The sequence below is a fragment of the Girardinichthys multiradiatus genome, chromosome 9 (assembly GCF_021462225.1).
Source record: "Girardinichthys multiradiatus isolate DD_20200921_A chromosome 9, DD_fGirMul_XY1, whole genome shotgun sequence".
Lineage (NCBI taxonomy): Eukaryota > Metazoa > Chordata > Actinopteri > Cyprinodontiformes > Goodeidae > Girardinichthys > Girardinichthys multiradiatus.
The window spans coordinates 726,777-746,736 of NC_061802.1; positions in this window are offsets into that span (position 1 = coordinate 726,777).

Genomic DNA, 19,960 nt, shown 5'->3' on the forward strand with positions numbered 1-19,960 from the left:
AATTAATATTTATTAAGAATTATAATTAACAATCATAATTTGACAAAATTAATTTCTTAACCAAAAATCCTCATTTATGAATCGAAACCAGAGATGTCTTCTGGTGTTGTAATTGTGGCTCAACGCCTTTGATAACTACAACCATTAAATACTCAGTAATAATTGATAACTATTACCAGAGATGTCACTGTTTAATCAACCATTTCTGCTGAAACGTGTGGAACTTTAACCTTATTTTGACTGACGAATTACTCTTGCACAAAATAAACACAAAACGCCTTCTCTTTATCTATGTGAACATTTATTAAATCACAGCCTGATACAATCAACTCTTCCGATTCAATGATCTTCACCTACTCAAACATGCAAAGTTCTACACAAAAAGGGGGTAAAATATCTAACGAAACAAAATAAAGCAAAACAGCAGTTATGGCAAAAATGATAATAGGACAAAGTGATGTGGTGGTGAGGGGCGGTTGGGGACGTAGCTCAAACTGTAACTCAGTCCTACTCAGTCATAAAACCTCCCCCAACGCTGGGCGGGGGTGAGCACACAAAGAGTTATAAAACTTTTGGTGGCAAGCTAGTAAGCAGTAAAGTTGAAGACAAAGAAAATGGTGAATTTCCCCATGAGGTTAATATAACAGTTCAGTTTCACAGCGCACCTGCGCTTGCTCTCAGGTGTTAAATAACCCCGCAAAATACACACAAAGCTGGGGAGCGCAGCGGCTTCCAGACATCCAACACTGCACCTTAAAGTTTCAATAAAAGGTTACGTGCACATATAATTGAGAACACATTAGATTAAATGGCGAATCTAATCGCACTAAAACCTCTTCTACCTGCCCAGGCTTTCTAAGAAAGAAATAAAAATAAAAGATGGGTTTTACTTGTCGTTGTCTCCTCTGAGCAGAGGGAGAGAGAGAGGGGGGGGAAAGTTGGAAGTTACTGCACGTCCACAGTTAACTTCAGGAAGAGCGGTCAATCTTCGTCCTCTGGCCTCCTTGGCGAAAGGGAAAATATGATCTGACCGTCAGCAGTCGACTAGAACAAAACAAGGTGGCGATCCGTCTCCTTGAAACCACTGTGAGGGTTTTTTCTTCTGTTACGTGTTAAACTCACGTCTTCGATCGGCAAAGTGAAATTTCTGGCCTTCTTATTACAGAAACGTCTTTCATGAATTTTTTGTTGGCCAACAAAGGAGAATAAATGAAGACTCCACGTGGGACCTCTTCTTCTCCAGAGGGATGCTTCAGTTGCGTGGTAACTTTGTCGAGGTCTCCAGCTGAAGGCGTTCTTTAAAGGGGATCACCTTCCTTTATAATCTCCTGTGACGCCAGACTTGGGACGCCCTGTCATATCAGCCGCAGTGACCGATGGGATTTGTAGTAACGGACTGTCCTGGATACAAAATGGCCGAAACGCCAGAAGGCCTGGTGGTGTCCAGCAACGTGCAAATGGTCCAATATTCAGCAAACATGTGGTCCAACACTTTTATCAGTCAGAGGTTCCTCAGCTGAGATGATCCAATTGGTCCCACAGATCTGCAGTCAGGGTGATAAGCTGCTTTGTTAACCACCCTCCTGGATGGATACAGGACCTGTGTTGTCTAAGGTAATAACTGGGATTAAATCTGCAGTATGATTGGACACTTGGATCTGAGCGTTTGTTCAGGAAAAACAGAATATTCACCTGTGTGGTCTTTGACAGGTGACTTTGGCTACAGGTGCTGTGGTGTCTTTTCTGTCCACTAAGAGTATGATGAAGTTCAGATGTCCTTCAGTTTCTTCCTTTTATGTCTCTTCACATTCAATTTTTGTTTTATTTTGTAGTATCAGTTCCTCTTCAGTCATCCTTCCTGTTCTGGATCTGTAATCAGCCTAACTGTTCCTTATGTTAATTCTCCCTCTGAGTCTTGCTCTGCTGTCTGGTTCTCTGCTCCAGACCTGAATTGGATTCTGCTCACCAGAAGGACTCTGGAAGACCATGAGGTGGCTGTGCTCTGTGAGGAGACCCCTGGTACTGTCTTTGGCTTGTGCTGTGTCTCTACATCTCACTCGTTCCTCAGTTCTGGATGAACCATTACAGTTCAGTGGTGCTGTGCCTACCTCCTGAGGTAGATCAGGGGCCTCACATTGGTGGGTCGACTTCGACCCCCCATTCTTTTTCGGCACATTTGAGAAGTGTAAAGAAATTGTGTAGATCATGGAGTAACGCTTCAGACCCTTTTCTGAGTTCTAGGTCCACTGAGCCTTGGTTTGGGGTTTTTGTGATTCAGTCAGACTTTAAATGACGTTCAGCTGAGCTTCATTAGTCAGGTGTTCCTGGTTGGTTCTTCTGACTGCTGACAGTTTTAACCAGAGGAGCTCAGGTGCCTTCTGGGATTCAGAGACAGTTATGTTTTTTATTTTTAGCTTATGGAGAAAACATTAACACCTATCAGAAACATCTGGATGCTTCCGTCTTTAGCTCTTGAAGAGTCTTCTGTGTTAAATTAGTAATAGTAGCTGTGGTCACCAGCTGTTGTGGAGCTTCATGTGTGATGTTGATAGGTGTCCATGTGACTGACTCGCCTGCTGGATGAACTAGTGATTCTGAACTGTGTTGAATGAGTTAAAACCAGAACGGTCCTAAAAAGGTCTTAAAGTCTTAGAAAAAGACCTGGACCAGCATAGGTCATAAAAAACCATTGAAGGTGTTCCTACTCTGGAGATCTCCCTGCTGGATCTGGTTGTTGATGTTTGGGTTTTAAGGAACGTTTTTGGAGAGCAATTAAAACTAAAGGCAGGTCAAACAAGCTGGTTAGCAAACATCTGCAGCTGCAGAGATGTTCTCCACAAAAACAGAAATGGTCTGCTCAGCTGCAGGTTGGACTGAGAGGAGCTGAGCAATCCCAGTCAAAGACTTCCTATCAGGACAAGCAGCTCATCCGATATCAAAGAAGCTTGGTCCGTATTGTCGGGATGGACGGGCTGATCCAGAGCCGCCGCCTCGGACCTGATCGGCAGATGAAAGGAATGCTGAGCGGGCCGACCGCCGAGGCCGCCTCCAGAGGGAACTTTCAAAGGCAGCAGGAATAAAAGTGAGCTTTCAGGCTGCAGGACTCAGGGGGCAGGGCAGGTATTCTGTGAACTTCAGCTTCAGACACAACAAAGGAGGCATTATCCTGAGGACGGAAATCCAAGAACCATCTCTCAGCCGGATCCTCAGCCTGGAAACTGCCGGGTCAGAGGATCGGATCAGAATTTCTTTTCTTCACAAAACTAAAATATAAATATAACCGGGTTGAGACTGGGTTTGAACAGTCAGACTCCAGGTTAATAAAGTGTCTCTGCAGCTAAAAAAAATGTCTGGTTTCAATCCAGCTGTTCTCTGCTGAGAGATGTTCCAGGATGTTCCTGACGTGTCTTCATTTTTATAGCAATGTGCTCTTGAATTTCAGATTGAAATTCCTGAACGTCCCACAGAGCTGCTCTGGTCTTCATCACTGCAGCTAATCTGCTCCTCATAAAGCATCCAGGTGTGAAATCTCCAGCTAGAATCTGAGACCTGATGTTCCAACCACATGATGTTTGTAGGATGTGCTGAACTTCAGAGAAGATCACAGAACATCATGCAGATTTCAGTAAAAGGCTGAAGGACACCAAGGATGACGATACTGGAGGTATCTGTCAGGTCCACCCTGCTCACCTGTTGGTGTTGATGAACTGAAGCTAAAGGAAACGGAACTGAACTGTGCAGGACTTTCAGAATAAAAGCTGGAAGTTGGTCAGTTCTGCAGCTTCATATGGCAGCTCTCGGTTCAGAATAAGGTTCTGTAGAATCAGCTCTGTTCTTACACTTCCAGTCTTTTTCCTTTCATATGTTTGACTGTGTGTGTGTGTGTGTGTGTGTGTGTGTGTTTGTGTGTGTGTGTGTGTTTGTGTGTGTGTGTGTTCTTGTACTTGTTGCTGAATGAGAACCATTTTTCATATTTTTATCACAAAGTGAGGACATTTTTCTGGTCCTCGCTTTTTCAAATTCTGTTCTTGGGACAGAGGTTAGATTTAGGACTAGGGTATGAATTGAGTTATTGTTAGGGTTGGGGTTAGGTATTAACTGGTTAGGGTTAGGTATTAACTGGTTAGAGTTAGGCACTAAAAATCAAGGAAAATGAATGGAAGTCAATGGAAGTAACCAAAAAGTCCTCATAAAGATAGTAAAACACGGATGTGTGTGTGTTAACATTCAGTCTATATGTTTGGGTCAAAAAATCTCACTTTAGTTCTGAGAAGAAGCTGTTGGTCCTTTTGGTTCTGAATATGTATGGAAACTCTCTGGGTCCAGTTCATATCCGGTTCTCTTCATGGAGATGAAATAAGTGTGATCTGTGATTGTAAACAGAACCCTGTCTGGTTTTATGAGTTCAGCTTTTATTTTTAAAGCATCTGGACTTTTGTGTTGTTTCATTTTCCAGGAATAAATTCCATTTTAGTAAAGTTTTTAAAAAAGGAAAATCATTTTCCATTATTTTTTACTGGGTTGTTCCCAAAAAGCTGTTGAAGGCTTTCGGATCGGAAGCTGTTTGTGTGAAGCTGTTGGTTTCCTGGATTAAATATCTCACACTCTGATGTGAAACCTTCAGTTTCTGCAGCGCTAACTGGGCCGGCCTCGGGTCAGAACATGCTGCTGGCTCCCGTGGTGCTTGGCGCCGCCACAGAGGAGCTCGTGGGTCCAGGGGGGAAGGGGGTTTGCTGGCTGTCGGAGGACATGAGGATGACAAGCTTGGCTGCCACTCACCGCCACTCTTCCTGATCAGCAGTGATGTGCCAGGATGGACGTCAGCACAGCCACCAGCCGGGCCCGTCTGCTCTCATGCCAGCACCAGCTGAACCGTATCTTGTTTTAGGGGAAGAATGGCGGTTCTGCTGGCGTCCTGCTCCGCCTGGCGTCATTTGGCTGCCGCTCAGAGTCTTCAGGGCCTGATGTTTGGACCAAGCTGAGCTGTCTCTGTGTGTTCTTCTCAGGAATAGTGTTCAGCGCCAACATGACAGTCAGGCCTCACACGGCACAAATGATGAGTTTGTTCTGATCCATTAAGACTGCAGACATAAAGGTCGCAGGGTATAAATAGCCTTGAAGCCGACAGGCTGGAGAGCACTCATTAATCTGAGCAGGAAGGTGTTTGTTCCTGAGCAGGTGGAGGTTTGCTCCAGGTTTTACATGGGAACCCAGTTCTGCTGCAGAACAGAATCACCAGCAGTTGAGGAACATTTCCATCTAAATGTAGGAAAGTTATCCTAATAAAGGATATTATTTAGTATAACTGAGACTTTCAATAATAAGAAGAACAGGGGAGCAGGAAGTTAATAACTGCTCCCAGACATCATTCCATGTCCATTATTCCCAGAGCAGGCCTTGCTGTGGGACTGTGATTTTAGCTGCTGTGTTCTGGTCGCCATACTTTCCTCAGACCTCTTATTAGAAGTCGTATCCTGGCAACACTGAAAACTAAACGTGTGATTGGTTGCAGGTGACACAACCTGTGCCTGACAACCAATGAGAGATGGGTTTGATGAGAAACCGGGCAGAGCGTTATGGAAAATGGAGAATCAAACACGCTCTCCTGTTTGATTCTGTCCAACTTTCTGTGGTGATTTAAAACGGACCTCTTTGTTTGAAATACAGGATGGTTCTAACTTTGAAGGTGTGTTAAAAAATCTGTACTGAAGCTGGGTTGGTGGATGGAGGCAGCTAAAAATCTGCCCGTCTGCAGGAACAGCAGAGCTATCAGCTGGAGGACCTCTCCAGGCGTGTTTCTGCAACGCTGAGCTTCAGCCAGACCTCAGGTGGGCTTTCAGAACACAACATCCCATCATCTCCATGCTTGCCGCTGACCAGACATCTTGGCTTCAAATGATGAGGAGGCAGATGATCCTCATGGCCAACATTCAAATCACACAAAGCATGGAGGGTGTTAGGACCAACGCTGAGAGAGGTAGCTGGACCTCAGCAGAATATTAACCGGGAAACCACTCTGCTGATTCAAAATAAGCTGGTTCTGAAATATTAAGGTGAGCACCTTTGGGCTGTTGCTACCTTTTCTACTGCACCTGGTTCTGGTCTGAAACTGATTCTACCTGAAGTCCAACCTTATTTCTTTGTGGGAGCTGCAATAGACTGAACCAGAACCAGATGCTTCTGACTCTGCAGCAGCAGATCCATTTTATCCTGTTTCCACTTGGTTCTGGATGTTCTGTTGATAGCAGGAGGACAGAGAAAGACCTGCGATGAAGGAAAGTGTTGGGAGATACGTCACTCGCTCCATTTGAGCCGTCGTCTGATGTTCTGTAGATCCAAACAGGAAAATCAGCTGAACGATGAAGGACAGGCGAAGCGGCTGTTTTAATCTGCTCCATGTGGTGGGACAGCAGAGACAGCTGGTGAGACGCTCAGGAAAAGCGTCCCTTCATGTGTCCTCATGTGGACACTTTGGCTCCAGTGAGCTTCAGATGCTCGGATGGATGAGCGGATGGGTGGGTGGGTGCAGTGCCGGGTGGCAGGGTACTGCTGCGAGGCCTGGGGGCACCGCCGTCCTCCACTGACGGGCGGGACAGATGTCTACAATCAGGTCCTGTCTCTCTGCGGTCACTGGGAGGAAGGAAACCACATGGCTAAAACCTACTGGGTAAACTGGAGGAATGGGGGACAGGATTCAGTGGGAATGGGTCTGAGAGGATTGGATCTCCGATTATTTGGATCATTTCTTCTGAAACAGATCATCAGATTTCACATTTAGATTTTATGTTTGTTTGTTTAAGGAAATATTATTTTGGAGCTTAAATGACCAAACAAAGTAAAGTTGTAGAAACCAGGTCAGGATAAATAAATGAGATGAAGCCTGATGAGTCAAACCAGTAGAAGATCTTTCATCAAGTAAAAAAAACCATCTGATTAGGAACTGAAACACAACAGCGCCCCCTACTGGGGGCATTGCTGAGCCTGGATCAGTGTTGCAGAACTGCAGCCAACAGGGAGGACGGCCTCCTCCTCAGCAGAGACACGAGTTTGATCCGAATGTCTTCAGTTTTTTGCCTTCAGCTTCAATCAGACACATTAAGGAATAAATTAGCAAATGTCGTCTTCGTGCTGCAGATCTAAACACTGCAGAAACGCCACAGTTGTTATTCTGTGCAGTTTTATTAGGAACAGGTATCGCTGGATCCATCAGGTTCTGACATGTTAAACAGACACAGAATAAACAGATTTACTCTCCACATCATGTTTCTGATGCCTGGCAAAAAGAAATACAGGTAGTATTAGATTTAGATGTTTCTGCAGAGAGGAATGAGAATATGAATAACTTTACGGGTCTATTCAGTCAGTCAACACTGTTAATAAAACCTGTACCCAGTTACTGCCTGGTTCAGAACAGTTCTGACTGTTGGTAGAAGACCCCAGGACTGTAACGGGTCAGAATGTACCGAGCAGCTTCAGACCGCACATACCTAAAGTCCTGATCATTAGGATTTTAAAATCAATTTTCTGTGACCAGAGAAGATGCACTGGAACCGGAGTTGGTTCTGTTGGCTCCAGTTCAGATTATTTTCCAAGATTAATTCAATCAGAGACCCTTGAAGGCTCTGAGAACCTGACTGGATAAAGTTATTGTGTTCTAATGAATTCTAGAGCAGGTTGATTTTGTCAGATTTTGACCATCAAAACTAACAGAATAACTTGATGTAGTTCCATGTTACCTGGGTCCACTCCACTCTGCACTGCATGCTTATTTAGACATGAAAACATAAAGCTTTCTATTGGTTCTGCATCATGTTCTGGTTCCAGTGTTCTGCGTCCCATACCCATTAATTTGTGAATTTCTCAGAGGTTCGCTGACAGGTGGTGGACAGAACCATGTGTGGGACAGATTTAATCAGGTCAGAAGCTCAAGTCAGACATCCAACACTGCAGCTGTTACTGTATTTTATACACAGAGCAGCCATATTGGAGTTTTTTCACCTGATGAGTAACTTGGGAATTCTAGAGAGTCCAAAAGGAACACCAAAGAAATGAATACATTGTTTACCCAGCTAATGGCTAACAGATTGTCAGCGTGGCCTAAGGATAATGTGTTAGCCCGGTGCCGCTAGGCCGCACTGCTACCATTGTTGCTGACTGCCAAGGTGTTGGCAGGGTGGGCGTCAGGGGATAAAGTTGGGATTATTATTCCAGGTGAGCTGCAGTGAAGCCAGCTTCTCACCATCTATTTGAGCAGTTAATTGAGTTCTGTTCAGCTTGGTTTACAGATGAAGGACTTCCTGGGTGAGATGATCATTCCTGGATGATGTTTAGATCAAATCTGTGGGTATGTTCACTCCAAGCCTCAGAGTTCTTCAGCTTTAGAGGAACCGGAATAGACAGATATTTTCAAGAGTTAAATTTTACAAACATTTGAAATCTTAGTGTAATATTGGACTCCTCTCTGGGTCTTATTTGTGTTTCTTTGATTTCTAAACGGCGACATATGGTCTCTTCAGCTGAATGGAAAGAATTATCCACCCATTTGTTTCATAGTGTTTAGATTATTGCAGTGCCCTGTTTACTGGTTTGGATAAATCATCCCTTTCTCGCCTCCAAGCCATACAAAATGCTCCAGCCAGCAAGCTCACAGGACCTCCGTGTCTTCACATCGGCTACCGGTAGGTTCTAGGACCCGTTTTAAAATCCTCACACTAAGAACATTAAACAGCCAGGCCCCAGGTTATTTATCTGATCGGCTCACAGAATAAACTGCTGCTCACTGTTTCCGTTCTGAGGCTCACAACGTTCTAGATGTTCTAGATGTTCCAGGGACCGGACTGAAGACCAAGGGGGGCCGAGTCTTTAAGTCCACGGCACCAAGGTTGTGGACCAGTCTGCCTCTACAGCTGCGTTTATTTGGCTGTGGAGAACCTTCCTGTTTAAACTGGTTTTCTGTCCAGCGCTTCATATAAAAACTTTACTTTCCAGTACATTTTAGTTTGGAGGTTTTTGACCTTAAAATATAAACTGATAACATAAAAGCTCCTAAAACAAAACGATCTAAATCAATTCATCTTTTTCAGTTTTTGTTTTCCTTTAATATCTGAGCAGAATTAGTTCAAATACAGAATCAGGTTTATTTTATCTCCCAGCAGCCGACATGTTTCAGGAACCAGTTTCTGTTACACTGTTTGGACCCCTGACTTTGATCAGAACATGGGCCCAGCAGGAACAGTAAACTGGACTCTGTGGGCTGTAATAACTGGAACCAGTGTGAGTGATGAATACAGCCAGTGAGTGTGTCCTCAGACTGACCCCCCCCCCCCCCCCCCAGCCTCATGGCCCGGTGTACCTTCCCCCCCAACAACCCCGCGGGTCGGCCCTCTGTATCTCCGCCTGAATCGCATTCCTCCGTTTGTCCACCACAAAGGGAGAACTGTGGGCCGGCTCTGCTTCAGGTATTCCCCCTCTGATTAGGAACCTGACTCGCCTCCTTCAGCAGAGCGACGTTGCTGCACACACCTTTACCTGACATGGGAAAACGTCTGTGTGTGTGAGGATAGAAAATATCTCTGAGGGAGTTTTAGATCAGAACCTGAACCCAGTTCAGACAGAAGCTTGTTACTGAAACATCATCTTCAGTCCTGGAAACAGGATTTTATTCTCATTTAAACACAAACCCGTCTGGAATAATATCAGGCCCGTTTTAAAGAGATTCTTACTGAATGTAGGAGAAAATAATCCGACTTCAGATTCTGCTTCAGTTTGGGAATTTTATCTTCCCAAATTTATCTTGACATTTTTAAGAAATTTCTTGAACCAACAGTCCCATGTTCTCCTTAAAACATCTCTCTGAGCTCAGCTTCTTGTGGAGTGTTCCAGTACCGACCCATTCTGCTGGACTCAATCAGAATCAGGGTTTTTTTTTAGTTCAAGCAGCCAGGAATGGGTTTGCTGATCAGGTGCTGAAAGCAGCAAACCTTCAGAACATCAAAAACATAAAAGGATAAAAATAGTTTGAGATGAAACTATCTGGTTGTAATGGAAGTCAGAGTAATATAAGGAAAGTACCCGGTTCTGCAGAAACAACCCGAATGCAAGCTACAATGTTTATAATGGTCCAAATAATTCATTTGCTCTTTTTCTTTCTTTGTTTTTGAATGAATTCTAATTCAGTAAAGGTTCAAATCCTGAATGTTTGTGTTGAAAGTTGATTCATTTCTGAGGAAAAGTTTAATAGATCAGAATTTTTACCGAACTGACAATCATTCCTCCAGATGCGAAAGGTCCGAAAATAAAGAAAGCATCCGTCTGAAACCCTGACCCAGCTGCTGCTTCCACGGACTGAACAGGGTCTGGATCTGCAGCCCGCTAACTGGTGGAGGGAGGTCCTGCTGAAGGCCGCCGCATGCGCGCTCCGTGTCCCGGTCCACGCGCTCCGTGTCCTTCGGTCAGCAGGTATTTAAACCTGGGGTTGGAAGACAACAAGAAGTTTAAAGTCACGTGGGTTCACCTCTCCTGCTGCTGATGAAGATGATGAAGTCCTAATTAAAGCAGAGGAGGAAGAAACGACCCGAGGCGCTCAGCGGTGCGGAGAAAGCTGTGTGTGTGTGTGTGTGTGTGTGTGTGTGTGTGTGTGTGTGTGTGTGTGACACACAGAGTGGGTGTTTTCCTGCAGCAGATGACTGCTCACCTTGCCACGGGCTCCACACGAGATTGGTTGTTTTTTTTTTTACCCATGATTCCATATGGTGCGGACCGGACTACATGTTGGCCATCATGCCAGAACAAACGTTTCCTCCGTGGGACTCCTGATGCGCGCAGAGCCGAGCCGAGCCAAGCCGAACCGCGGCAGATGAGGCTCTCTGACGGCGGCATGGCAGCTAAAGGCTCCGAAGGGTCCATTAAATGGCAGCTCTGCTACGATATCTCAGCCCGAACCTGGTGGATGGTGAGCTGGATCAACTTTCTGCTTTATTCGCTTTTATTCTCCTTCCTCTAAAACAGCAACACTCCTCCTCTTCTTCCTCTTCTTCGTCGTTCTTTTCGTGCCTTTTCTTTTCCCGTTGTTTTGATCCACTTTTCCAACTCTTGGGGTCCGGTCCGGTCCCGCTGTGCGCCGTGTCATCGACAGAAACTGTCCGGCTCTGTGTGCGCTCTCCGCGGCTTCTCACACCTCCCCGCCCCGGGGGTAATTACTGGCCGGCTGCCTCCCTCTGTGGAGCTGGCCCGGTTCGGGCCGAGGCTCGGGCTGCCGCGCCGGCCCACATTAGACAGCTTTTCGCGGTCAGCGGGGCCAGGCGACCTTTGACACCCCGTCACTGAGGGTGCTGGGAGGAGGTGGTGCAGGGAGATTCTGGAGGGGGTTCCGAGGAGGCGAGGGATGCACACAATAGTTCTTTGTGTTCTGTTGGTCCAAATGAGCAAGAACATGAAAGAGCTTCCTGCTCCGAGGGTTCTTTATCAGGTCCCCGGTCACAGCGGCCTGAGTCCGGCCCCGAGCTCGGCCGGACCGCCGCAGGTTCGGCTTGTTCTGCCGCTTAGACCTGCAGGTTCGGGATAGGAAGAAACAAACGCGGCTTTATTTTCTGTGGAACAGTACCGTGTATTTAGACATTTTTCTCCAACTTTTGGACCCGAACACTCAGATAAACAGCAGCAGCCGACCTGTACGGAGCCCGAACCTGTGTGTGCGTGCAGCTCGTTTGGTTCTGGTGCTGGTGAGGACTGTGTCCGGATCGATTAGCGGGAAAAGTTGGATTTTTGTGCAGAAAACCAACTTTTCTTTTTATCGCTGCAGATAATTAAAAAAAAACATTTTATGAATAAATTTTAGGCCGCGGCGGCTCCGATTTTATTTGGACTCTAATGACGTTTTTCTTTAATTAAACAGGTCAAATATTTAGCTTTGCACATTGACTTTAATTCATCTGAATTTATCTCGTTTTAAGGGAATTTCTCTGATCCAGTTTTATTAAATCTCAACATTTTTCGTTTAAAAAAAAAAAAATGTATTATTAATTTCTCTAAAGAAAAAACGCTGAGGTATAAAATTCAGATTTTAACCCGACATATTTAATATAGAAATGTAATTTTGTCTGATAATGTTGATATAATTCATTCAGATCTTTATATTAAATTATCTGAGTTGAAGGAATCTGCTGCTCAACTAAATGTTTCAGTTTGAATTTAAAACTTGAAGATTCAAGCATTAAGAAATAAAAATGAATATTTCCCTCCTTTCTTACACGCGTCTGTATTCCTGCCGGTGTCGCCGCTCGGCCCGTTCGGCCCAGTTAGAACCAGCTCATATATGTTGTCAGTAAAGCTCAGGCCTAAACTGCCGGGAGCAGAACCAGCTCCAGAACCATCGGATGGAGGAGATCGTGTGGTGTTCAGCAGCAGATGGAACAAATAGGAACATTTCACACAAATTAGGACGACAGAACAAATTAGAGTTCTGCCGCCTACAGACGGTACCCGAACCCACCGCAGATGTTTGAGGAACCTACATATGAACGAGTCTTTAAAGCAGCGGGTTCTGTTGATCACAGCAGATTATTTTCTGTTCTAAAATAACCAGAACATTTTTACAGCAGATAATAATTCATCATATTTCTATTTATTATTACTGTTTATTTTCAGTTTCTTATTATTGAAAACATGATTAAACAGTTGGAGCATTGAAACATTAAAATAATCCCACTGATCCTTCTGTGGTTCTGATCCATCTTTACACATGTCACCTGGTTCTGGTTCTTCAGGAGTCAGTTTTCTCCTGTTTTGGTTCTGGTCTTTTGCTTTTTAAGATAACGACACCAGAGAGGAACTTTTCTAAATGGTTCTCCTGCTGTGAATTATACGAGGACCCAGTTCTGACCATGTTCTGCAGCTGTTGGGTCACTCGGAATCAGGAAGCTAGATTTGTTACAATGGGAAGCACATGTTCAGGCGTCCCTGGTGTGTGTTTTTATATAATCTATTTAGGTATATTTACTAATCCTCTGAAGATCGATGGGCCTTTTGGGGTACAAAGCCCGGTCCCAATGCAGCGGTCCATTTTTAGGAACAGGGTTCAAAGTGAAAGTTCTGTTCAGGTCGTCACTGAAATGACTGGAAGTCAATACAAAGTCCTGATATGGTGAGAAATAGAAACCCTTTTATGTGTGTGTGTGTGTGTGTGTGTGTGTGTGTGTGTGTGTGTGTGTGTGTGTGTGTGTGTGTGTGTGTGTGTGTGTGTGTTCCTGTCTTGGCATCACAGTGAGACCATTTTACCGATTTCACCATCAAATTGAGGACCGTTTGTACCAAAGTGAGGACATTTTGCTGGTCCTCACGACCTATTTTGCTAACGGTTAGGTTTAGGACTAAGATGTGAATTGAGTTTAGGTTCAGGTTAGGGTTAGGTAAGAACTGGTAATGGTTAGGTTTAGGGTTATTGTCAGGGTTAGGGCATAGAAAGGGTTGAAAATGACTGAAAATCAATGGAAGTCAATGGGAGTCAACACATGGTCCTCACTACATATAGCAAAACAAGAGTGTGTGTGTGTGTGTGTATTAGTGTGTGTGTGTGTGTGTGTATTAGTGTGTGTGTGTGTGTATTAGTGTGTGTGTGTGTGTGTATTAGTGTGTGTGTGTGTATTAGTGTGTGTGTGTGTGTGTATTAGTGTGTGTGTGTGTGTGTGTATTAGTGTGTGTGTGTGTGTGTATTAGTGTGTGCGTGTGTATTAGTGTGTGTGTGTGTATTAGTGTGTGTGTGTGTATTAGTGTGTGTGTGTGTGTGTGTATTAGTGTGTGTGTGTGTGTGTATTAGTGTGTGTGTGTGTGTGTGTATTAGTGTGTGTGTGTGTGTGTGTATTAGTGTGTGTGTGTGTATTAGTGTGTGTGTGTGTGTGTGTATTAGTGTGTGTGTGTGTGTATTAGTGTGTGTGTGTGTGTATTAGTGTGTGTGTGTGTATTAGTGTGTGTGTGTGTATTAGTGTGTGTGTGTGTGTGTATTAGTGTGTGTGTGTGTATTAGTGTGTGTGTGTGTGTGTATTAGTGTGTGTGTGTGTGTGTGTATTAGTGTGTGCGTGTGTATTAGTGTGTGTGTGTGTATTAGTGTGTGTGTGTGTGTATTAGTGTGTGTGTGTGTATTAGTGTGTGTGTGTGTGTGTGTATTAGTGTGTGTGTGTGTGTATTAGTGTGTGTGTGTGTGTATTAGTGTGTGTGTGTGTATTAGTGTGTGTGTGTGTGTGTATTAGTGTGTGTGTGTGTATTAGTGTGTGTGTGTGTGTATTAGTGTGTGTGTGTGTATTAGTGTGTGTGTGTGTATTAGTGTGTGTGTGTGTATTAGTGTGTGTGTGTGTGTATTAGTGTGTGTGTGTGTATTAGTGTGTGTGTGTATTGTTCATCAGAACCAGGACGTCATGGCCTGACTTGCTAACGAATGCTTCCAGGGTTCTTTCTCTGGTACTTGCAGGGCCTGATCTGTTTCTGAGCTGGTTCTGACCCATATCTGAGCTGGTTCTGATGTGTCTCTTATCTCAATAACGGAGAACTCGTTTGCAGTTGTTCCTGATTTTTGAACTGAGCATGCTCAGAAGGAAAATAAATTCTGATTGAACAAAACTGAGTCAGTGGAACCGCATTAAAACCCAACAAGAACCTTTAGTTCTGGTTAGCTGAAGATCAAAGCAAGCAGAACTCTAGCTCTGCTGCAGGTCCTGTTTGCACCATCAGGGGGGAGACTTTACTTCAGAACGATCAGGAGCAGAGCCCAATCCAGTCTGAACTGTGGTTCTGGTTCCTTTAAGCGAACCAGAACATAACCTGGCTGTTAGTCAGCGTCTGATTGGTTAATTTTACACGCTGATTTGATAACTCGTGTGGGTGTTTGTGTTTGAGTGTGTGTGGAGGTGGACATGTTTCTGATTTGGACCGGGCCCTGAGCAGCCAGAGATGATTAGAGAGGAGGAAATTGGAGGATTAGAATTGTCTGCTTGAACTTCCTGAACACGCCGTCCTCTCTCTGTCCGTCCATTTGTCCTGCTGCTAGCTCGCTTGTCCTGTGGCGTGGACATGGTGACATCATGATGACATCATCTAGTCCTGGCAGCGTTACATCCTGTGGACGGCGAGGAGGCGACGAGTCTTTTTCATCGTCTGCTGGTTCTTCCTTAGTTTAATGAAAGCTTTTTACAACATGAAGTTAAAGCATGTTTGTCCTACAGTATGAGTCCGACCATTAGGTCTTTTGTTTAGTTCCTGGTTCTGTCGGGTCTCTGGTTCTGATCTCAACAGACTAATTGAAACATATCTAAAACCTTATGTGCTTTCCAGATCACCTGGTCCTGGTTCTCCTCAGATCAGTTCTTTTACTTCACAGCTCCTGGTTCTGATCATCAACGATGCAAAAACATGGAACCATGTTTCTCCTTCTTCTGTTTGCATCAAGATCTTCATTGATCCAGAGATGCATCAGAACTGGAGTATTCTGCTGTGGGTTCTGGCACCGAGACATTCAGACACTCCCTCCGAAGGGAGTGATAGGAGTCTGGCTGCAGCCGTGATAAACCCAGTACTGTTTGGACCTTCATATCTCAGCCATCCTTTCCGTCAGGACCATCATTCAAAGTTTAAACGGGTCACAGAAAGTTGGACTTTACCTGACCCGGTTATTATTTTGGTCCCTTTTCCAGTTTTTCCACAATCACAGTTTAAGTTTGAGGATTTCTCAAAACATTCTAGAGAATGTTCAGGTTTTGACCCGGTGAAATATTCAGAACCTTTTGGATTTAAACTCTTTTCATGACCACAGCTTCACACCTTTACATACTTCCCACTGCTGTGGGACCAATCAGGTTCCAGGGTGAAATAAACAGCTTCTGAAATACGAAATGACCCTTTAGCGCTCTGCTTTCAGCTGATCTTTAAATTCTGGTTTCAGGTTCTGGTCCCCTTTTCTGTCCCATCCTGACAGGTCCACCTCAGCTGCTTGTGTTTCAGCTCTAATCCCGACCAGAACCCCTGTCTTGCCTCAGGCTCTAATATCCGTTGCTGTTCTGCAGGTCTTAGTGAGGGAAAGATGAGCCCAGGGCGGCAGCAGGGGAACTGGGCCAAGCCAGCGGTTCTGAGGCCTAGCAGGACTGTGTGAGCTGCAGGTCTCAGGTTTCCAGGAGCCGTTCACTGTGTGGAGCACCAGGTCCGAGCAGGTTTACCAGGCTAAGATCTCAGTTGTTCAGTGACAGAACCAGTAGCTCTGCTCATCATCAGAAAGCAGTTTGGATCAGAACAATGTTCAGGGTTTAAAGGCTCCTGCAGGATCTTCTCCTGTTTCCTCGACTAATGAATCACCTTTAAGATAAAGTTAGTTATGTTCTCCATAGTTCTCCGGACCTTTGCTGTGGAACATCTCAATAGCTTCACCTTTCATTATGAGTATGAATATGCGTCTCTCATAACCGGGTCATTGTCATCACAGAACCTGCTCCATGTTTCTGCTCCTCCTCCTGGACCTCTGATACAAAGCAGCTGGAGGTAGAGGAGATTATTGAAGGTTGAAGAGCATCTTCATCGGTTCTGGGTGACTTCCATCTTCCTGCATTAATAACCAGGATTCCTGAGCGTTTGGGTTTTCCTCCCCGTCAGAACCAGTTTTTTTAAATGTGACTCAACAGGTTTAAGGTGAAGATGTTTCCATGTTTCGGGACTATTTTCTCTGGCGTAAGAACACGTGGATCCACATCCCGTCATATAAACGGTGTGAGTTTCTGCATCCAACGGATTGGGAGCAGATTCCAGCTCCTCCGGGTGTTCCTCAGGTATTCCAGCTCAAATTTTTCTGCTGTTATTGCAGCTGCACCTGAGTCCCTGTGTTAGCGTGGATTATTTTGCAGACTTCCTGTTCGTATCTCCTCTTGGAGCTCAGAGTTCAGGGAGATGGATGTTCAGGAACAATCTGATCTGTTGTTTGGTCCTTCTGCAGAGTCTCAGAAGGTCTGGTAGAAGTTTGCAGATTTATTTCTCCGCAGTGTTCCAAGTAAAACTGAGCAGCAGCTCCTCAGATTATCTGAACAGGTCGCTGCAGCTGAAACCCAAACAGATCATGGTTCTGAATGTGAAGATGGCTCTATCTTTGATTTTCTCCCAAACTCAGTTTTCCTGTTTCTCGGATAATTTGGTTTAAATTCAGGACTCAACAGTGGAAGGAAGGAAGTTGAAATGGTTTCCAGTCAGAGAAAACAGGAAGTGATCCAGTAATGACCTCAGGTTCTGGTCCCAGGATGTCCCACCAGTGGTCTCTTACTGGGATTGTGTCCAGTCAGGTTCAGGATGCTGCAGTGTGTAAGGTTCTTCAGCAGAACCATCGGGGTTTCACAGTCATTTCTGGTCTGTTTGGGTCTGGTTCTAGTTTAGCTCCAGTCAACCCAACTAGATGAATACATCTAGTGTAAACTCCATACTGTTTAACTAGTAATTACCAGGTCCTTCAGCAGCTGTTTAGTTAGAAAATAAACAGGAGAGGAGAGAAGATCTCCTGGAAGTGTTAACATCTCTAATTGGAGTCTGAACTTTGGACTCAGTACAAATCGGGTTTCCTTGTAGGGGAAACATGGATCTGGTCTTTGCAGATGTATGATCCAGAGCAGCAGTTCTGCTTATTATCTGTTTCTGGTAGTTCTGGATCATATCTGCTCCGGTGTTCTTCTAGAGTCAGGTGAGCGGGTCACCCTGGGCTCTCAGTACTTTCTGCTCCTGGTTTGCTTATTAGCTTCAGCGGCTCTGATTCCTTTAAGACCGAACAGAGCAGGAATGGAGCCATCCTTCCCTTCATCTCTCTGGACCTTTAGCTTTGGTAACCTCATCCTTGATGTAGTCGTCATGCCGACGACGGGTCAGTTTGCACCTGCTGGGGGCGGAGCTACAATGGGGCTAACAACATGTTGCTAATACTGAATCAGATAGCATTAGCTTGTGCTGGCCGGCGTGTTTCCCTGCTGTAGAAACCGGAGCGTTGCTGATCTGCAAGTCCTCGCAGTGATGCCCTTTATGATGCTCCAGAGCTGGAGAGCTAATGACCTTCATAGCTGCATCAGGGCTCCTCCACATCCTTCCAGGAGCTGAAAACTCTCCTGATTACATCCTCAGCTGAGCTGCTGCTGGAGCGGGGCGGGTCTGGTATCTGTAGCAACCCAGGAGGATGAACACGGCTTTGATGCAAAATGATTCTATTAAACATGGAAATCTGAATAATATTGATAAACACAAATGACCTAAAATCAAACTATGAGAAGAATAAATTAGAGTTTAATTGGGAATTTAACAAGGAAGTCCAGATTTTATTCCTGATGTAATCAGAGAACAGTTTTTCTTCCATGTGGGAATATTTTGATCTGAAATTATTAGAATGAGGAGGAGCTTTATGTCAGAGCAGAAGGTTCTTCATTCTTTCACATCATGTGACACACCTGGATCACATGGTCAGTGTCCTCCATACGGAAAAGGATCCTCTTCATCTTATCCTCTTCTGTCCTTCTGCACCTCCTCTTGCTGCTCCTGTCTCCACCTCTTTAGGAATAACTGGCTGCTGGTGCACAGCTGCTCCTTCTTCTTCTGGACCTGTGTGAGCATGCTGGGTGTCTGGCTGGAGGACAGACCAGGGTTTTACCTCCCAGTCTGGGCTGGTTCTGGTTGTGTTGGTGGTGTGTAAATGTTTCTGTCAGAATTTGCAGATGGATCCACATTTACTGCTGATTCCTGGCCTTCCTGGTCAGTTCCCAGCTGATCAGATCCCTGGATTTGGGGTCAGGTTTTGGTTTGGCCGTCCTGGATCAGAGTTCCGTGCAGCTCTGAGTTCAGGGCTGGTTCCCTTTGGCAGGTAATGGGCTCTGCTGTGTGTGTGCAGCGAGGAGGTCCCTGAAACAAAGCGGGCATTGTTTCCGTGCTCGGGGCGTGGGCGCTCCGCCAGCTCCGGCTCAGTATCAGAGAGCAGCTTTCATCATCCTCATGTGGAAGGCTGATCCGATCCGACTCTTCCTGCTCCGGCGTTGGTCTCCTGATGGAAAATGTCCAGACCCAACCTACGGGACTGCTTCGTTTTTCTTATGAACGTTTCTTCATGGCTTTGTCGGAAAACAGCACCACCTTGTGGAGAATCAGAAGTGACATATCAGCAGGTAAACGTGTTCTGACAGCAGGAGGTCAACAGCTGTAAGGTTTGATCCAGCAGCTGGACGATACCAGAGTTCTGATGCTGAGCGAGGAGATCAGCAGCTGCTAAAGCCAGTTCTTCTACCAGTAAGAAATCTGATCCAGATTGTGCTCATGAAAATGGATGGACAGCTCACCCACATCAGGCATCAGGAGTTCAGTTGGTGCAAAACGGACTCAAGTACTGATCATTTAAATATGCTGGGATCTGATCCAATACTTGGGACACTGAGGACATCCCTCAAAATAGTTGCTGAAGCTCCTTCCTCCTAAACATAGCTCAGTCATAAAGTAATCAGTCAGACAGAAAACAGCCGTGGAGAGGAAATGTGAGACATCAAAGCAGTGTTTGTCTTCCTGACAGAACATCTAGATCAGAAATCCATCCCTGCACACCGCTCAGACCTCCTCAGCCAGCAGGAGAGACCTCGCTGTATGTTCCTGCTCTTAGGAGCAGGAGAAGACATGCAGCTGCAGATTAGCAAGAAGTGCAGCATCACTAAGGAGCCATGGGATGAAGATATCGGCTGAAGTTACGACATATTTTCCACATGTGTTCTTACTTCTCTGTGAGCTGCAGCTTCTTGGTCACTAAAATTCACAGGTGTTAGCACCATGGAAACGCCATCTGCTGGCCAGATATGTCACTGGCATGCAGAGCATTGGCGCACCTTGGAATACTAGAACTTACCAAACATGATTTTGACTGTGATTTTGCACGTGTTCATATTGAGGTGACAACCTCGACTGGACTGGTTGTGCAGCTGTA